The following is a 16,776-nucleotide window of genomic DNA, read 5'->3' on the forward strand; positions in this document are numbered from 1 at the left end:
GCAGATGGTGGCACAGGTTTTGAAAGACAGACTCAGAATATATTAAAGCAACAAGGAGTGTAAGACAATGAATTCACCTGGCACTTGGGGGGCAAAAAGATAACAGGGCACAGCCACTGAGCAGACTGAGATGGACGGGACTAGCCTGGATCTTTCTGACACTACGTGAGAGATGAACAGAGTCCTGGACAAGCCTCTATCTCATAATCAAACAGCTTCTAATGCCCAAGTAGATGGTGATTCAGCAAAGGAGACAGCCACTATGCAGCCCATATCCGTTTTGTTACTGTGGGAAACCTCTGGCATACGGAGGCAGGCGAAAAGAGCTGGAGAAAGCCACCCACGCTGTTCACACCGCTATACTTGCATAATTAGGGTAAGAATTATGAATTACACTCTCAGGTCCTTACCCCGTTTTCGCTGCCGCAGACACCAGTTGAAGTCAACAGGCAAACTCCTGGTCCCATTGAAATCAATGGGAGTTTTATACTCTTACTTTTAACAGAATCGAGATCAATGGCAGTTGGGCTGAAGTAAGAGCTGAAAAGCTAAGCCTCAGATCATTCATCCTCCGGCAGGGAAATCTACAAGCCAGGTGAGAAGAGATGGAAAAGTCCATCGGGTCACCCTGCAGAGTTTCCTACTAACCATTCTTCTCAAGGCCTTGTGAAATTTGCCCACCTGCCTGCCCCCATTTATCTGTAAGGAGAGAAGCCATTCGCGTGGACTGCTGACCACTCCTGACTCCCATTGGCAACTGTAGGGCAGGATTCAGGGGGCGTTCACGTGGCGCAGGCAGCATTGACTCCCACTCCCGCACCCTTGGGATTAGCGGGAATGGAGCACGACAGCTCTTCTCTCGGCCTCCCGTCTGCTGCAGCGCCCTTCCCGCATGGCGCACACACAAGAAAGGGGAAGGCTGCCTTCTGAAGGTTACTAGGCAGGTGAGATAGTGTCACGGGGGTGCTGGAGCACTCACGAGGGCAAATCCACGTTAGGAGGGCTCCCGTCACATGTGGATCCCAGGATACGTCTAGGCCTGAGGATCTGGCTCCCACAGTTTACTTGGCGGTTAACTAGCTGAGCGCTGCCCTCATGGACAAGCAGGACATGCACGCACACACGCCTCACCCTGTGTCATGAGTGAAAGTGAGTGATGTTCCGCCCCTTGTAGCTGCCTATTTCTGAGCCCCTTTCCATCTTCACTGGGGAGCTCTCAGGGAGCTTTGGCCTCTCCTGAGAAGTGCTGAATCAGGCCCCTTATTTGTTATCCCTGAGGTGACTTGTGGTTGCCTGGTTCAGAGTCTCTTTTCTCTCTCCTAAGACAGTGCCCTGGTAAAGGAATGACTCACCAACTCATAAAAGCATCACACCACAGATACTGTACTCAAAGTATCAAAAAGCATCTATGAGAAAGCAACTTTCAGGGGCTGAGGGAAACACGAGCCAGGACACTCAGCATTAGGCTGAAAATTCAGCAGAGATTTTTGCAGCAATCCGAGGGGAAATATAACAACCACCTTACTGTAACATTTGGGTATTGCCATTAATTCAAAAAGATCCCCAACATGCATTACAGACAGAATCTGAATCACTTCCCCGCATTGCTGAAATGCGACCGTCTCTGGTGTGGAAAGCCCTGCAGCATTACAGCTTTTCCTCTTGAGAAGAGATGCTCGATCAGGGGAAAAGAGAGATTTAATGGGTTTATTAATGTTCCCCCCTCCATCCCAGTTAAAAAGAAAATATGGGATTTGGTCAGTAAGGCAGCCCAGGATAGCATGGCATTCCCCTTGAGACTGATATGCTCAGCAGGGGCTCAAAGCACAGGGCCTCCCTCATGGTAAAACAGTTTTGGCGTCTGCTGCAAGGCAACTCTTAAGCCTTGCTCAATGTGATTCACAGGAGCTCCCTGGATGTGGAAGGTCAGAGCCCTTCCAATTATGGGGGGCAGGGACCAACCCTCCCCTCTTCTCTCTTGCAGAACAATCAGGTGGAAACAGTGGGGGCAGCCTATTTGTTCCTGTTTACGTAGCTGACAGAGAGAAAAATTTGCTCATACTTTCAAAAATAAAAATCCACCTTTGGGCTGAAACCCGGCCTGAAAAATCTCAGACCCAAATCATGTTTTCTGATTAGGTTCCCAGACACTGAAAAGGGGAGAGTAGAATGAAAACAGGATCTTAGCTACAGAGCGCACACTGGAGTCAATGCTTTCAGGCTTATTATTAAAACTAAAAGCAGAAGTCATTCGCTGAGACCTGGACTCAAGCACAGCAGGAAGTGGCCATGTTGCTATGATTAAGAGAAAATACAACAAGGATTCTTGCATGGGATTAATATAGTAGCGGTTATTGTGTGAAATAGAGAAAGGGTAGAGAAGAGAAAGAAAAGCTTGAAGGACTTGGCTGAATGCATATGAAAAACACGATGAAGGTACGGTGTGCTACTTGAAGATAAAGGGTCCTAGAGATCACCAGTGTGGACAGAGTCTTATCCAAGGCAAAAGGACACAAACGATGACATTTATGTTTTTCCTTTTCCTTTGATCACACCAAGACTAGAGTATTTATTCCTGTTTAACTCTCAGATTGCTGGGCCAAACATTCAAAAGTCGTCAGTCAGGCCACAATAAATCATGAAGTTAAAAAAAAAGGAGGTGGTCTTGTTATTTGCTTTCTGGCCTTCAAACCTTTAAGTCAGTGGTCCTCAACCTGGGGCATGTGTATCTCTACATACCCCCAGGGGTCTTCCAAGGAGTAGGTCAACTCATCTAGATATTTGCCTAGTTTTACAACAGGCTACATAAAAAAGCACTAGTGAAGTCAGTACAAACTAAAATTTCATACAGACAATGACTTATTTATACTGCTCTATATACTAGACCAGTGGTTCTTAACCTTTCCAAACTACTGTACCCCTGAAGCCTGAGTCCCACCCCCACGGGGCTGAGGCATGTAACTTAGTTTCATGGCGCCCCTGTGGCTCCAGGCAATTGCCTTTCTTGCCACCCCCAATACCAGCTCTGCACTTGCGACCCCTCTAAACCCCCAGGTTGAGAAACACTGTACTAGACACTGAAATGTAAGTGCAATATTTATATTCCAACTGATTTATTTTATAATTATATGGTAAAAAAATGAGAAAGTAAACAAAAGTGTGCTGTGACACTTTTGTATTTTTGTGTTTGATTTTTGTAAGTAAGTAGTTTTTAAGTGAGGTAAAAGTTGGGGGTACGCAAGAGAAATCAGACTCTGGAAAGAGGTACAGTAATCTGCAACGGCTGAGAGCCACTACTTTAAATAATGCTTCGGTTACATTTTTAAACTTTGCTCTGTAACCATGAGAGTTAGAAACTTTCATTAAAAAAAATTAAAATGAGTTTTTCATGTCACTTGCCTCCAGGAGCGGGGCTTTAAGGAAAACACCAAATACTGTGAGACTAACAATAAAATCATGATACTTACTTAGCAAGACTGGATGGTTAGCTAACATTGCTAACATTTCTAAAAGCAGGGGCTATCCCCTCCATCACAAACATTTGTTCCAAAATATAAAATGAGCAAACCACAAATGCGTGTGTGCTGAAATAAGTGGTTGTGCAATGTTAGCCAGCGTGAGTTAACCGATGGACAATTAACTGGAGTTAGTAAATACTGATATCAATAGACTGAAACAGGAGAAAAATCCCCTCTGTTCTAAACATACTGTTAAGCAATAATAAATGATTAACTGGAAGAGCTGGAGGCGTTGAGGGCTGAAATGGAGATTTTAAATCTGCCCACTTACTATAAGTCATGAAACAAAAACCACAGAATTTAAGTGGGAAAAAGATGATCTTTTTATGAATAAAAAGGTTAGAAGTTGACTTTTTACAAAACTGGCTTTTTCTAGCAATCTGCTAGGAAATTCTTTTATTTTGAAAAAAGAATAACCGGATGATAGAATAAATGATTTCAGCGTACAAGGAGATCTGGTAACTGTATTTTGTAAAATCAGATTTTGTCTTTTACTGGGCCAATATCCTTACTCGCTAGCACAACTCTAACACTCCTTCTAACCCTAAACCCCTACCAACAAACAACTACAAAGATAATTAATAAAATCTTTAAAAAGGAAAAATCCCTACCTGCAAATAAAGTTTTGACCCCCAAAAAGGAGAAATGCCAGAGAAGTCCTTAACGGACTTCACTATTTCTATTGTTTTATGTGAAAGATACTCAAAATGCTGCTGATGATAGGGGCAATACATACCCCTAAGGCCAGGTCTATACAAGGAGTGCTTTACCAGTATACTGGTATACGATACCGGCAGAGCACTTCTGCTGGCATAGCTAGGTCTGTTAGAGATCGCACCTCTTTCACAGCCGTGACTGACATAGATGTGCCAACAGAAGTCTGTATTGCAGATCTGGCCTAAGAACAATAATGTATTCACCAACGTCAGCGGCAGTTTGCTTGCCAAAAGAATGAATGAAACAGAGAGAGAGAGAGAGCTTTAGCATTTGGGTCGGTATTATTAAAAGGATTTTTGTTTTTTAAAAATACACTTCAGAGAGTTTGGCCGGCGTTAGACTGACTGGGGCCCAGGGCAGAAACTAAGGAGTGGGCCCTGACTCCACCTCCCTTGAAGCCAAACTCTGAGCCCTGCCGCCCGGGGCTGAAGCCCGGGCTGCCTTCCATCGCTATTTGTTCCCCCAAATGTTCCTCCGTGCTCCCTTAGGAGGGCATACCCCACGGTTTAGAAACCTCTGCTTTAGTGTGATTTTCCCCCACTTTTAGAGATTGAATTACTGTAATACTCACATTACATTTACCCACGGTGACTCCGTATGTATGATGTAACTTAGTTTTCTGGGGCAGCCCTGGGCAATTGCACTGCTCGCTATCCCCTAACACCGACCCTGTTCAGAATTCTGCTGACTACAGAATGAAGAGCAGATTATTCCTGGCTCTAGATGGATCAGATAGCTGATTGTTCTCCTGCCTGACGTTAAGTACGCTGTAGCACTTGGTGTCTTCAGAAGGCTTTACACGCTCAAACAGAAGGAATAGCACTCAACCTTTTGAATGCATGTCCCCGCGGTATGGGTTGTTTGGGAAGAACTAATTCATCCACTACTAAAATAGGAAGCATATATCACTATTAGTAGAAAATCGATTAATTCCCACACTGCGCAAGCGCCAGGGATGATCTAGCCCTTAGGTTTTTTTGTTTTGTTTTGTTTTGATTTTAATATGATCATTTCTTTTCTTTCCTCTCCAAGCATTTATGTCAAAAAATTTCTCAGCATCCATGTCTTATACATTTTCTTTTCAACCAACAGCCCAGCTCTGTGAGTGAAGCAGCTAACTATTAATCTAATTCTCTCTCTCTCAACACACACACAGAGCCAGGTTGCAATTCAGGGGTGAAACAGTTATGCAGATAATTTATCTGCCATTTTAGGTGGCCGTTGTATGCTACCACAATTGCACTGCTCTTTTGCATTGTTAAAAGTTTTGGTAGGTGGTGTAAATATGGTTTACTGGGCAGTTTACATATAAATGATTTTCACAGACAATCTTTGCCTAGGATGCCCAGACTATTGCTTTCTACTACAAGATGCTATGCGTATATATCTAATGTGGTAGGAAAACACTGCATGCTATTTCATCTGGGAAATAGTATGTGATCACATAATTAAAGACGGTATAATGCATACCTTCATGGTCGCAGGCTTAAATTTGCACATGCAGCCTTAATCTTTAGCATTCCCTCGCTTTTGGAAGCTTACAATGGTGCCATTTTAATATCCTATTGAGGTAGTTTTTTCTAACAGAATTTCCTAGGGTTCTTCCTTCTCCCCACAGGAAGGGAAAAAGAACTCCATCACTTAGGACTATTCAGCTTGACATCCTTGGAATGCCCTGTTCCTTGCAATGTACATCCTTGCTCAGTTCTGTAAAGTATATTCATTGCACACCCAATTTATCGGATACCGTGCCCTCATTCAAGCTGCAACTTAGCAACTACGCAGCTAGGTTAGACACCTACATACGTGCAAGGCAACCTTTCCTGCTTATGCTACCAATGAAATTCAGTCCCCAAGGACTGTATTGCACTAGGTGTGATTTTCAAACCATTATAGTTCAGTCAAATCCAAAGCAATTTCCCTCAGAGAATGGAAAGGGACATCTCTCTGGAGTGGATTATTTCAACTCTCTGCCCATGTGAGATAGTAATTTACCTCTCCTGCTCCAAAGAAAGTCTGTGCACATTCTATCAGGTCAAAAATTGTATTCCCTTTCTTGGGTTTGCCTTTATTAACAAACGAATAGCAACGGATCTAACTCCTGCCCCACCCTTCTTTGCCGGCGTGGCTGGTCCAAGTGTTTGCATTGAGATAGGATGTGAATTTAATGGGTAATAACTATTCCTGAATAACTCCATGTGAAGACACTCTGGAAGGAGTCCTTGTTCCTGTTTAGTTCAATCCTTTTACAAAATGGATTAAGTGAAACAGGAACAGGATACTCGTATTTCAGAATAAAAATGTGCACGCATGGAGTTATTTTGGAGTAGCTCTAGGTGTAGACAGGTACTTATATGATCCTTTTCTGCATCAGATCTTAAATTCCTCTACCCAGAGAGCCACTTCTGCTCTCCTTTTCCACCTTCCTTATAGCCAGGTTGGAATTAATAAGCCAGAATTGAGTCAGTTGGGACCCACTAATGCCTCCCAGCAGAATTTCAATACCAGCTAGCAGGGTGGGTTCAGTAGAAAGACCCTTCCACTCTGCTACCACCTACAGCTGTTTTGGTGCTGGAACTGTTTCTTCTTTAAACAAACAACAACAAAAATCACAGGCGTTTTGTTATAATGGCAAAAGGTTACTATCCCTTTCTCTCCCTCCTCCATTTGTTCAAACTTTCCAGAAAAACACAACACCAAGCAGAGACCAGGCATGGAGAATTTCAGCCTGACAGGTGAAAGTTTAAGAAATTGATGAATTGGAAATAGGGATTAGACCAGACGCACTCCGGCAGCCAAAACCATATAGGGTGGGCTTCCCCACAGCATCTCAGCACCGACAGACCAACAGCTGAATGGAACGTGAGGAAGATTTTCATAGTGTTCCAACCTGCATCCCTCGCTAAAACACAAGCATCTTGTGAGAAGCAATCAAGGGAATGCACTTGTAAAACCCAACCCCACCATTCCAAAAACTTTGGCTCTCAAATCCTACCTGAAGGTTGAATGCACAGCATGGCCATCTCCTGCAGTGCTAATATTACAATGAAATAGTCTATGATTACACAGAGATTGACAGTGGGGGGAAGGAAAAGGAAGAAATTGCGTGCTTAGAACACTGAAGGAAAGATTTATGGGTTTCCCTGGCAGTGGTAATACATTCAGTGGGTTAGCATCGCGTGCAATCTTTGAAAAACTCTTAGCGCATTCATGCTTGATCTGAGTCAGTTGTTACATACTGAGAGAGAATCTGTGAAATTTGCGTAGAAAGGGACAGATGCTGACTTATCTCTCCCCCCAAACTGTTGCACGCAAGGGTTATACTCAAGGAAGAAACCAAGAAGAGTTTCTCTCAGTTTCAGCTCATATTTCTAACCGTCCACGTAGGCTACTGCAGTGTTTCTCAACCTTTTTGACATCAGGGACTGGCTTGCTGCCTTCCTAAATTGTGTCAGGGAGATCTCAGGGACCGGTGCATGGACAGATCATTGAGAAACACTGGGCTATGGAGTAGACAGCTGGAAAATGAGAGAAGCAATGCAAAAGAGAAAGATGGTTAAAAAAAAAAAAAGAGAGAAATGCAGATATAAAAGACAGATAAGCGCTGCAGAGAGATCATGCGAGAGATGAGGAAAAAGCATGGGAGGATAAAAGCGATGCACACCGGGTGGGGGTGGAACGCAGACAGATGAAAAGAAATGAAAAAGCAATGTGAAGGCAAAAAAGAGAGAAAGGTAGAGAGTTAAAAACGGCACTGACAAGGATCAGATTGAGTGTGAGCTATGGTATTTGATCCCTGCCTCTGAAGTAAATCTAAATTCTTGCAGCATTTTCCTTCTAAGCAACCGACCCTGTAATATACTGAGAATCCACCATCCTCCCTGCCTCTGATGAGAATTGAGGGTACGCTGCCCCTCAAAGCAACACCAACTGTGCTGGAATCCAGTGACACCTGCGATCACCTGCTATGCACAGGCATCTCAGTGTATCTATACACAGGCATCTCAGTGTAGTTGATATAGAGGCGCACTCACAGGGAATGGTATTCTACTACCCATTAGCAGCAGCTGCCTGTTATACTGGCCACATCATTATATTGGCTCTCCTTATAGTGGCCACCATTTACAGTTTCCACTGTAATCAGGAGTTGGAAATGGCTTTCACTATTTACCCAAATGTCTCTACAGATCTCTTGCCTACTGCAGGTTCCACTCACTACCAGCTGAGAATAGAGTCAGAGGGTTACTGCAGTGAAGTAAGTAAGGCAATAACACTGGACCGCTTAAGATGGGGGCTGAATATTCAGTGGTAACCAAGGGCTTGATCCTGCACCATTCAAGTCAATAGGACTCTTCCCATTTGACTTGCATGGGAGCAAGATCATGCCCCAGATGATTAAGGGGCTTGATCTAAGATCTGTTGTTGTTTCTCCAGTAGGAATGTTCATCAATTTAAACTATGCAGTGTAGTACCATGTCTCCCAGGATATTACTCACCCACCTTTTCTCATAGATTTAAAAGAGCTTTTGAATTAAGCCCAACATCCTTACAGGAAGTGAAGATCTGAAGTAGGTAACCAACTCCATTTTTTTTTTCGTGCCCATGTTGTGTAAGCAGATACCCTCTAGAAATGAGGCTGCACTAACAGCTACAGTTACCTGAATAATAAAAACAGGTGCAATGCATGTTTGTAAATAGAGCTGCTTTGGAATTTTTCCAATGAAAAACTGATTACAAATGGCCTTTTCTCAAAAATAAACAAAAATATACACACACACACACACACACACACATATTTTTTACTTTGGGTTTTTTTTTTTTTTTAAGTTTTTAATTAAAAATGTTATTGAGATCATTATAGAAAATTTTCATTTACCAACTGGGTTTTCAGTAAGTGAACAATTCTGATAACTATTTTAATACAAATGTTGATAATATTTTTGATTAAAAATGTCACCAAAAATCAGAAAAACAGGTCTGCTTCCAACACAATGAACCAAAAATAAATTCAGAATGTTGAACTTTTTCACAACGGTGTTCTTCTATTCTTTGGACATCTTTTTAATGCAAATAAATGACTTTCAATTTGCACGTTATCGTGCTGGTTATTGTTTGTGTATGTGTATAACTACCATTATTCACAAAAACATTCAGCAACTCCAACTCACGCAGACTGGAAATTTGTTCATTATTAGTCAATCGATCTTCAGCCACCCAAGTGTTTCAGTCATACAAACAGGGCTCAAGAAGTATATTCTGTAAATAATCATATGCCACCAATAGTCCAAATTCAACAGCTCATTAGCAGTTTACAAACAAATTATTCTGAAAATTATTCATCATATTTTTTGGTGGATAGTTTGAAATAAAAGGTGTATTTGCAGAAATCAGGAACAATTCATCCATCCAACCCACCGCCGCCTTTTCCCCCACCTAAATTTGTTGAAATTTAATTTTGATGAATACTGTTGAACCAGCTCTACCTCAATCTTCCCCAAAGCTGGTAAATGAGAGTTTGTCACCCAGGTAACAATGCTTTGTTCTTACAGCACTCTCTAAGAACTTTATGAACTTGAACGGAAATTGAGTCAAGAAAGTGTTTTCATCTTCATTTTAAAGACAGAGAAATCAAGTCACAAAGACATCAAGTGACTTGCTCGGAGCTGTGTAATGAGTCTGTGGAAATAAAATACAGGATCCCAGTTCTGTGCTTTTACCCATAGACCATGAGATGGGGGCAGGTTTTTCTCTTTCCCCAGTCCCTGACTGACTGCTCTCTTAGCTCTCTCTCCTTTCTTTCCATCTTTTTTTTTTTTTTAAATAAATCAAGCAGCTGAACTGAGCAAGTGGGGCTAGCCAGAAGTTTGGAGGCAAGAAGCATCCACAGCCTTGTTTCTTGCAGATCTTTCAAGATTAGCAAGCTAATGGAGCTTGGCTTTTTACACACACACATACATGTGCACACACATAGAAGAATGAGCAGGCAACTCAGATACAAACACAAAGATCTTTGGGCTTTTTCAGCTTTACTCAGATCAGCTAAATAGCAGAAATAACCGATGAGCATTTAGCTCACTAAGATTTGTGGAGGGCCATATTAGTTGCGAGGAAATGCCACGAAAGATGTTTGTGAACATCAAAAACGTCACACATTTTAGGACAGATTATTCACCTGCAAATGTATCCTGGAAGCATGTTATTTTCCTGCTTCAGTCATCCAGTCAGAGAGAGGAGAAATAATATCATGTTGCGTAGGTATCTTAAATCTCACGACACAACAAATAGTGACTAGCTGAAGTGGCGTGGTCATGAATAACACAGTCCAAAAACTCTTTGTCCACCCATTTGGACAAATATATTCAGAAGAAAGCAGGATTTGTTCCTGAACAATTTGCTAAACAAAACAAGATACACATTTGAAACAGTTCAGTCAGCATTACTGGATACCAAGCTCTACGCACTTTCTTGCAGACCCTGAATTCCTAGCCCAAAGAAGAAAGAGCTAATTCCTCTTTTATGCAAGAGCACAGCTAAGCACAACTCAGAGAAAAATCCCCTAGTTGTTTAAAGACAAAGTGGCCGCCGTCAGATCGACCTATCTGGATCGACTGAGCGGTCAGTGTAGACTCACTCAATCGATCAGGAAGTCGACGCAGTAAATCCACCCCCTCAAGTGGCGTAGTGCTGCGTCGATGAGAACGCGGTTCCCGTCGGCGCAGTGCAGTGAAGACGGCGCAGAGAAGCGAAGCGCAGTAGTCGACGGGAGTTACGCAAGCTACTCTGTGTAGCTCGCGTAACTCCCGTCGACTGCCACCGAATCGCCCGGTAAGCGTAGACCAGGGCTTAATAGGATGGGAATGTCTATTACTGAATGATAACTAGTAAAAACAGAGAGAGAGGAAAGGAGAAAAAAAACCAGATGAGATGTCACACATATATAAGGCGTTTTCATAATGAAAGTAGCTGAAGTTTCTGGCTTTTTCATGTGGTAAGCTCTGTAACCAACATAAACTGAACCCTGTTATATCTCCCCATAAGTATGAGCATATTTTCATATACGTATGTGTGGTGGCACATTCTTGCTTGACCAAGGCATCATCATAATCTAAATGACGGCAACAAAGAAATCCACAAAACAGAGCCTCAAAAGAGCAGCAGTGAAATCAGAACTAAGGCAGCGAAGTGCACTGCGCCGTTTATTGCTGTGCTGTAGGAAACCGACATACTCCAGAGATATTGTTTATGGATCTGTGACATTGGTTCCAAGCAGATCACCTACTGTAATATGGGGAAGATGGGGTAACTTTTATTACCCCAGACAAATAATCAACTGACTAAGGGGCTAGTTTGGGTGGTGGTCCTTTTGGTACGTCAAAAATTGCAGGCCTGAATGGACTGGGGTCTTATTTACCAGAAAGCACTGTATCCTCGGCAACCCTCCAAGTTGCTCTGTGAGAACAAAGCAGCTGGAGGGAGCCTGTTCTCAGGGGCAGAGACTTTGTCAGAGGCAATTGAGGGAAGGTTGGAAGTATCAGACACTCTTTCAGGCAAGTCTCTCAGGCCTGCGGTGCCTAAACACAACACTGAGAAAGGGAAGACGAATGAAGAGGAAAAGGTTCACGTACCCTTTCAGGCTCCCCAATATACAGAGGAATATCAAGAGTTAGTATTATTCTGTTGGAGCAGGGCACTTTTTTTCTTAAATGCTTGCAAGGTGACAGAGATTCTATCGATCAAGAGCGTCGAGCTCATTCTGTTGAGAGGACCAAATACCATTATTAATTATTGTCTATGGACCAGGCAACAAGTTTAGGACTGTATACTAGCATGGATCCACAGCAATTCTCACACTGCTATAAATGGGAAGTTTGCATAGATAGCAAGTGTAGAATATGGCCTTTGTCAGGTAGCTAAAGTTGCTTGCTGTCATTTTTTTTGTTGTCACCGTTAGCATCACTCAAAGAGAGACCACTTGACCTGTCGGACGACTATTTTTTGCCCTTTGTTTCTCTTCCTTCTTCCTTCCTTTTTCTGTTTCTACCCCCTTTTCCATCTTTGCATCTTCTTTTCCCCTCTTTTCCTTTTCCCTTCATTCCATGTGGCAACCCCAAATCCCCCCATATGGGCTTCCATCTATTCTCCATTCCATCTGCTAAAACAAATAGTTAATGCTGACATTAAAGTGACAGTGGGCTTTACATATAACACCCCAATGAGCTGAATTCCCCTGTCCCTGTTGACACATCCCAGTGTCAGTGCTGCAAATGAACTTAGGAAGACATTGTTACATTGGTTTATACTCGCTTCATATTTGGAAGGTTAATGTCTCATTTTTAATAAAAGCTTTTTGCCAGTCTTAGTAAGGAGCTCCTAACCACTAGGTCATCCTGCCTGTTGGAACGAGAAGAGAAAATTAAGAACCAGACTACCTGTGTTCTATTCCAGTTTCTGCCACAAACTGTCTTGGACAAGTCACTTACCCATTCAGTGCCTCAGTTTACTGACCTTTAAATTGGAGATACGTTTCCCCAACCACATGGGGGTTTAGTTAAATTATTGTTTTCAAAGTGATTTGGTATTTGTAAATAGAAGGTGCTGTAAGTGAGTCAAATTGTATTATTTATCCATTGATGTGTGTGCGAGTAGTTACTGGGAATCCCTCAGGTGCTGAACTTTTCTGACAGAGTTTGAAGCACTGTCTTTGGACGGTTACAGCTGGCATGCTACCAGGTGCCCCAAAAGACTACACCACACTTCTTGTGACCTTCTGAGGAGGAAGGAGGTGATGGGCAGTGTCTGATTTTGGTTACACTTGTCTAGATGATGTTTAGTATCACTGATCTCTATCACTTCCCTTCGATCAGATCTTGTTCTGCTGCCGTGAGAGTTGATGTTATAAAACCACCATCCACTTAAACATTAAATGCAAAGAAGGAAACGTAAGAACTATAAACACATTCAAAACTTTATTGGGATGGAATGAAAGATCCAGTGGCCAAATTGGTGAAGGAATTTGACTACGGAATCTGTCTTCCTTCTATTCCCTTTCCCACATCCAGCAGCTGCTTTGGCAGTGCATCTTTTCCCCTCCCAGGGAGACAGGTTGCTTTGCTCTTTGAAGCTGGTATTCTCACCCCTTCTAGTGGCATCATCGGGAACGTCAATTCTATGGTAGTAGCTGATCTCAGTCCAGGAGGAGATGGGACACTGCACATTCTAATTACTCATGTCAAACAGTCTTGTGCCTTGTCCCGATCCTATTGCTGGGCCGGAGCTTCCTGTTTTCCTATTTCTTCTTCCACAGACCTGTTAATTTTTCCATCAGCTGTTCTACCAGCACACTGATTTTAGAGGTCGCCTTCATCAGGAAGTTCCTGTAGGAGACAGTAACACACCAGTAAAGTACCTGTCCTGGGTGGGGTACCCTCTGTTTTCTATACTCGTAAGGCTGCCACTCTCTCGTATTTGCCAGTGGGACAAATTAGTCCTGGAAAAATCACTCCATTAGGATGGATGTCGGACACTCAAACTGCCCTGTAGACACATAATTCAGGAGGCAAGAGAGGCGTGTGGCAGTCAGCAGCAATATGGAATCGTGTATCTCTCAGCTGTGCACACATCTTGGTTCTGCCTGCCATCATCAGTTACCTGGGGAATAGATCATTACTACCTGAATCACCCCTGTTGTTAGGCCTGATTTACACTCTGGGATTTCCTTCCAGCATCACAGTTCTCAGACCCTCTTAAACAGACAGTACCAAGTCATCTGCAGCCAGACGTGTCCAATGTAGCTGATCAATCAACAAACGTATGTATGCAACAGGGAAAAAATATGCCTTGGTATATGAGATTCATGCTGTTTACTCTGTGAAGGGTGGTTCTGTTTTTTGTCCCAAAGATCTCTCTGTATGGAAGTGGGCTTACGCCTCCCCATACCCTCTCAAGCCATCCCATGAATAGAGGAAGCCTTTTCATATCTGGTCTCAAGAATGACAGGCATCTGAACAGCTTCCGCCAAGAACTGGCCAGCTTTAGGGGACACTTTGTTCACAGACTCGTACACGTAAAATGCAATTGAATCAGGTATGATCAGCCAGTCACGACGGACGTGTCTCTTTGAGATTGCCTTAGCACCCACTTCTGCGGAGGAGGAGGAGGAAGAGAATATTAAGCATCTTGAATGACCATTTTCAATGAAAGCACTGAGCTCCCCAAGAGCTGCAGGGGAAAGAGCCCAACTGGAAAACGGTTCTAGGATTCAGCGTCTCCTCAGGATTCCTGTGCACTAGGATTCAAAGGCCAGCCTCCAAGTGTAGCATCCACACACCAGAGGACTGGCGCTGTGCTCCCAGCCTTCAGTCTCTAAATGCAGCAGGAACTGCAGCAGCGCACTAGTGCTAGCGTTCACAAACCTGTGCGTGCAGTGGAACTTACGCAGCAGAGCACGGTGCTAGGATGCCCCTGCCCCCACCCCCAGGCCGTGTGTGTGGAAGGATCCACACCTCAGTGCACCAGTCACTGGATGCACACGCCCAGTCACAGTGAAAATTCGTGCATTATTCTACCCGCTCTACTACCCAGCGTTCAGCCTAGTTCAGGGCTGGGATAGACGTGTGAAAAGCAGGTTAAATGCATATAAAGTGGACGACTATCCCCACCAGACTGAAGGGGTTTAAGACATACCAGGAAGACTGGTGCCGAGGAGCAGAATCAGACCCACCGCCAAAACCCTGGACTGAAGCATGGCTCATAGCACACATTCAATGCAGTATCCTCAGAAACCAGTAGGTGACACAATTTAACACCTTGATACTGAAGAGGGAAGAACAGCATACCCGGAATTAACACAAGGCAACAAGTCAGAGATACACCAAGATCATTCTTGCTTTATATCCTTTACATTCTTAAAAAGCGAGGACGTTAAATGCAAAACTGTTATGCAGTGTTATTTTACCTATGTGGTACCATGAATATGCATAAGTAGTGAGACCATCCAAGGTCACATTAGACATGTTAAAGCAAAAATTATTTATCCTACATAGGAGTTAAACTCATGTGCTTCAGGGTATAAGCCAATCACTAAACTAACACAGGAGTTAGAAAGACACTTCCTCAATGGGCGGGTTGCTTTTTAAATTGTACACTGTCTGTGGGGCTTCTTCCACCTTCCTCTGAAGCATCGGGTACTGGCTACTGTTGGCCAGAGGATACTGAACCAGATGGTCTGAACCGATCTATTGTTTGTATTCCTGTGGTTGAGAAATGACTTGCCTGGGAACCGAGAAGTGTTTCTCTTGGCATGTTCATGCAGAGGATAATTAAGAGCAAAAACATTGTTTATAAAGTTAACACTCTATGCACAAATCCTGCTTTGTTCTCATCCATGCTCCTTTTCCTGGACATTATTTTCTAGTTGATCAACTGAAAAGCTAATACGTTAAGAATCCAAGCCACGGGGGTAAAATTAAATAAGCTTTTAAAAATATAGTGGATTTCAAAGGGCACATGCTGGAAGATACCTCAAAAGTTAACATGCTTCGATTTAAATTAAATCACATCACCACTAGTCACGTGATCAAATCATTTCAGTGCTAGGACTTCCCATGGCAAGAAGGGCCCCTGGGCTACCAAGTCTGAGGGTTTTGCTAACCTAACACCAGGTGGCTACCAGTGGATTCTCACAGTTAGCCACTAGTAAGGCTGCTTCTCTCCATAGCACCTTCCTAGTTCATGCTAGAAGTTACACTTCTGATGGCAACCTGATGGAGCTGGTGGCTACTAGCTATCACTCTGACAGTGATTGCTTAGGTGGCTTCCTCTCTGTTTTTTAGTCCTGGAGCCAGATTCATCCCTACAGACATGAGGTCTAACATGCATCCGTGGGGTCATGAAGGGGGAGGAAATCTCTTCTCTTTAAAGTCTGGAGCTCCGTTGGTGGAGAATGTTTGGGAGAAGCACTGAATCACTGCACCTCTTGCTGTCTTGGCCCTAACCTGCTTCTGGAAATGGTCAGCCAAGTGCAGGTTCCTAGCAGGAACAGGGATTGCAGATAGTTTTCACCAATGCACCCCCATTCCAGGTAGCATTACGGCCTTGGGTTGAGGGGCTAACATAGCCTGGGTGAATCCAGCCCTTGGTTTGTAAGAAGAAATTAGGTACAAACAGCCTCCCCGCTCTACTCCCTCCCGTACGTTCCATATGCAATCAGTTACAAGGTCCACACAGCTGGAAACCGCGACCGAGTGTTGCTCTTACCTCGCCCTCTCACCGGCAGAGGCAGGGGTAGAAGCGTGTCTGAAACACCAGCACTTACGCAAAGTTAATATAGAGAGAGCAAGCACTGGGTCAGAGCAGAGGTCATGCTTGGCTCCCCCTTTGCTCTTTCACAACAAGGGTCAGAGGAGTGGGTTGGACAGGAGGTACAGAGTCCCAAGTCCTGCTCAGAGTGGGATTTATTTGGTAATGGAGGGTCAGGCCAGCCGAAACTGGATCCTGAGCCTTTAGCTAGTGTTTGTGTCGTACCTACCCCCATTCCCACTGC

The 16,776-nt window shown here is 43.5% G+C and overlaps 1 pseudogene; it reads right to left on the reverse strand.

Moving 5' to 3' along the window:
- Positions 1–13,179: 13,179 nt before the first annotated feature.
- Positions 13,180–16,501, reverse strand: LOC137151721 (apovitellenin-1-like; annotated as a pseudogene).
- Positions 16,502–16,776: the final 275 nt, after the last annotated feature.

The sequence above is a fragment of the Emydura macquarii genome, unplaced genomic scaffold (assembly GCF_026122565.2).
Source record: "Emydura macquarii macquarii isolate MOO-44397 ecotype Brisbane River unplaced genomic scaffold, CSIRO-AGI_Emac_v2 contig_1119, whole genome shotgun sequence".
Lineage (NCBI taxonomy): Eukaryota > Metazoa > Chordata > Testudines > Chelidae > Emydura > Emydura macquarii.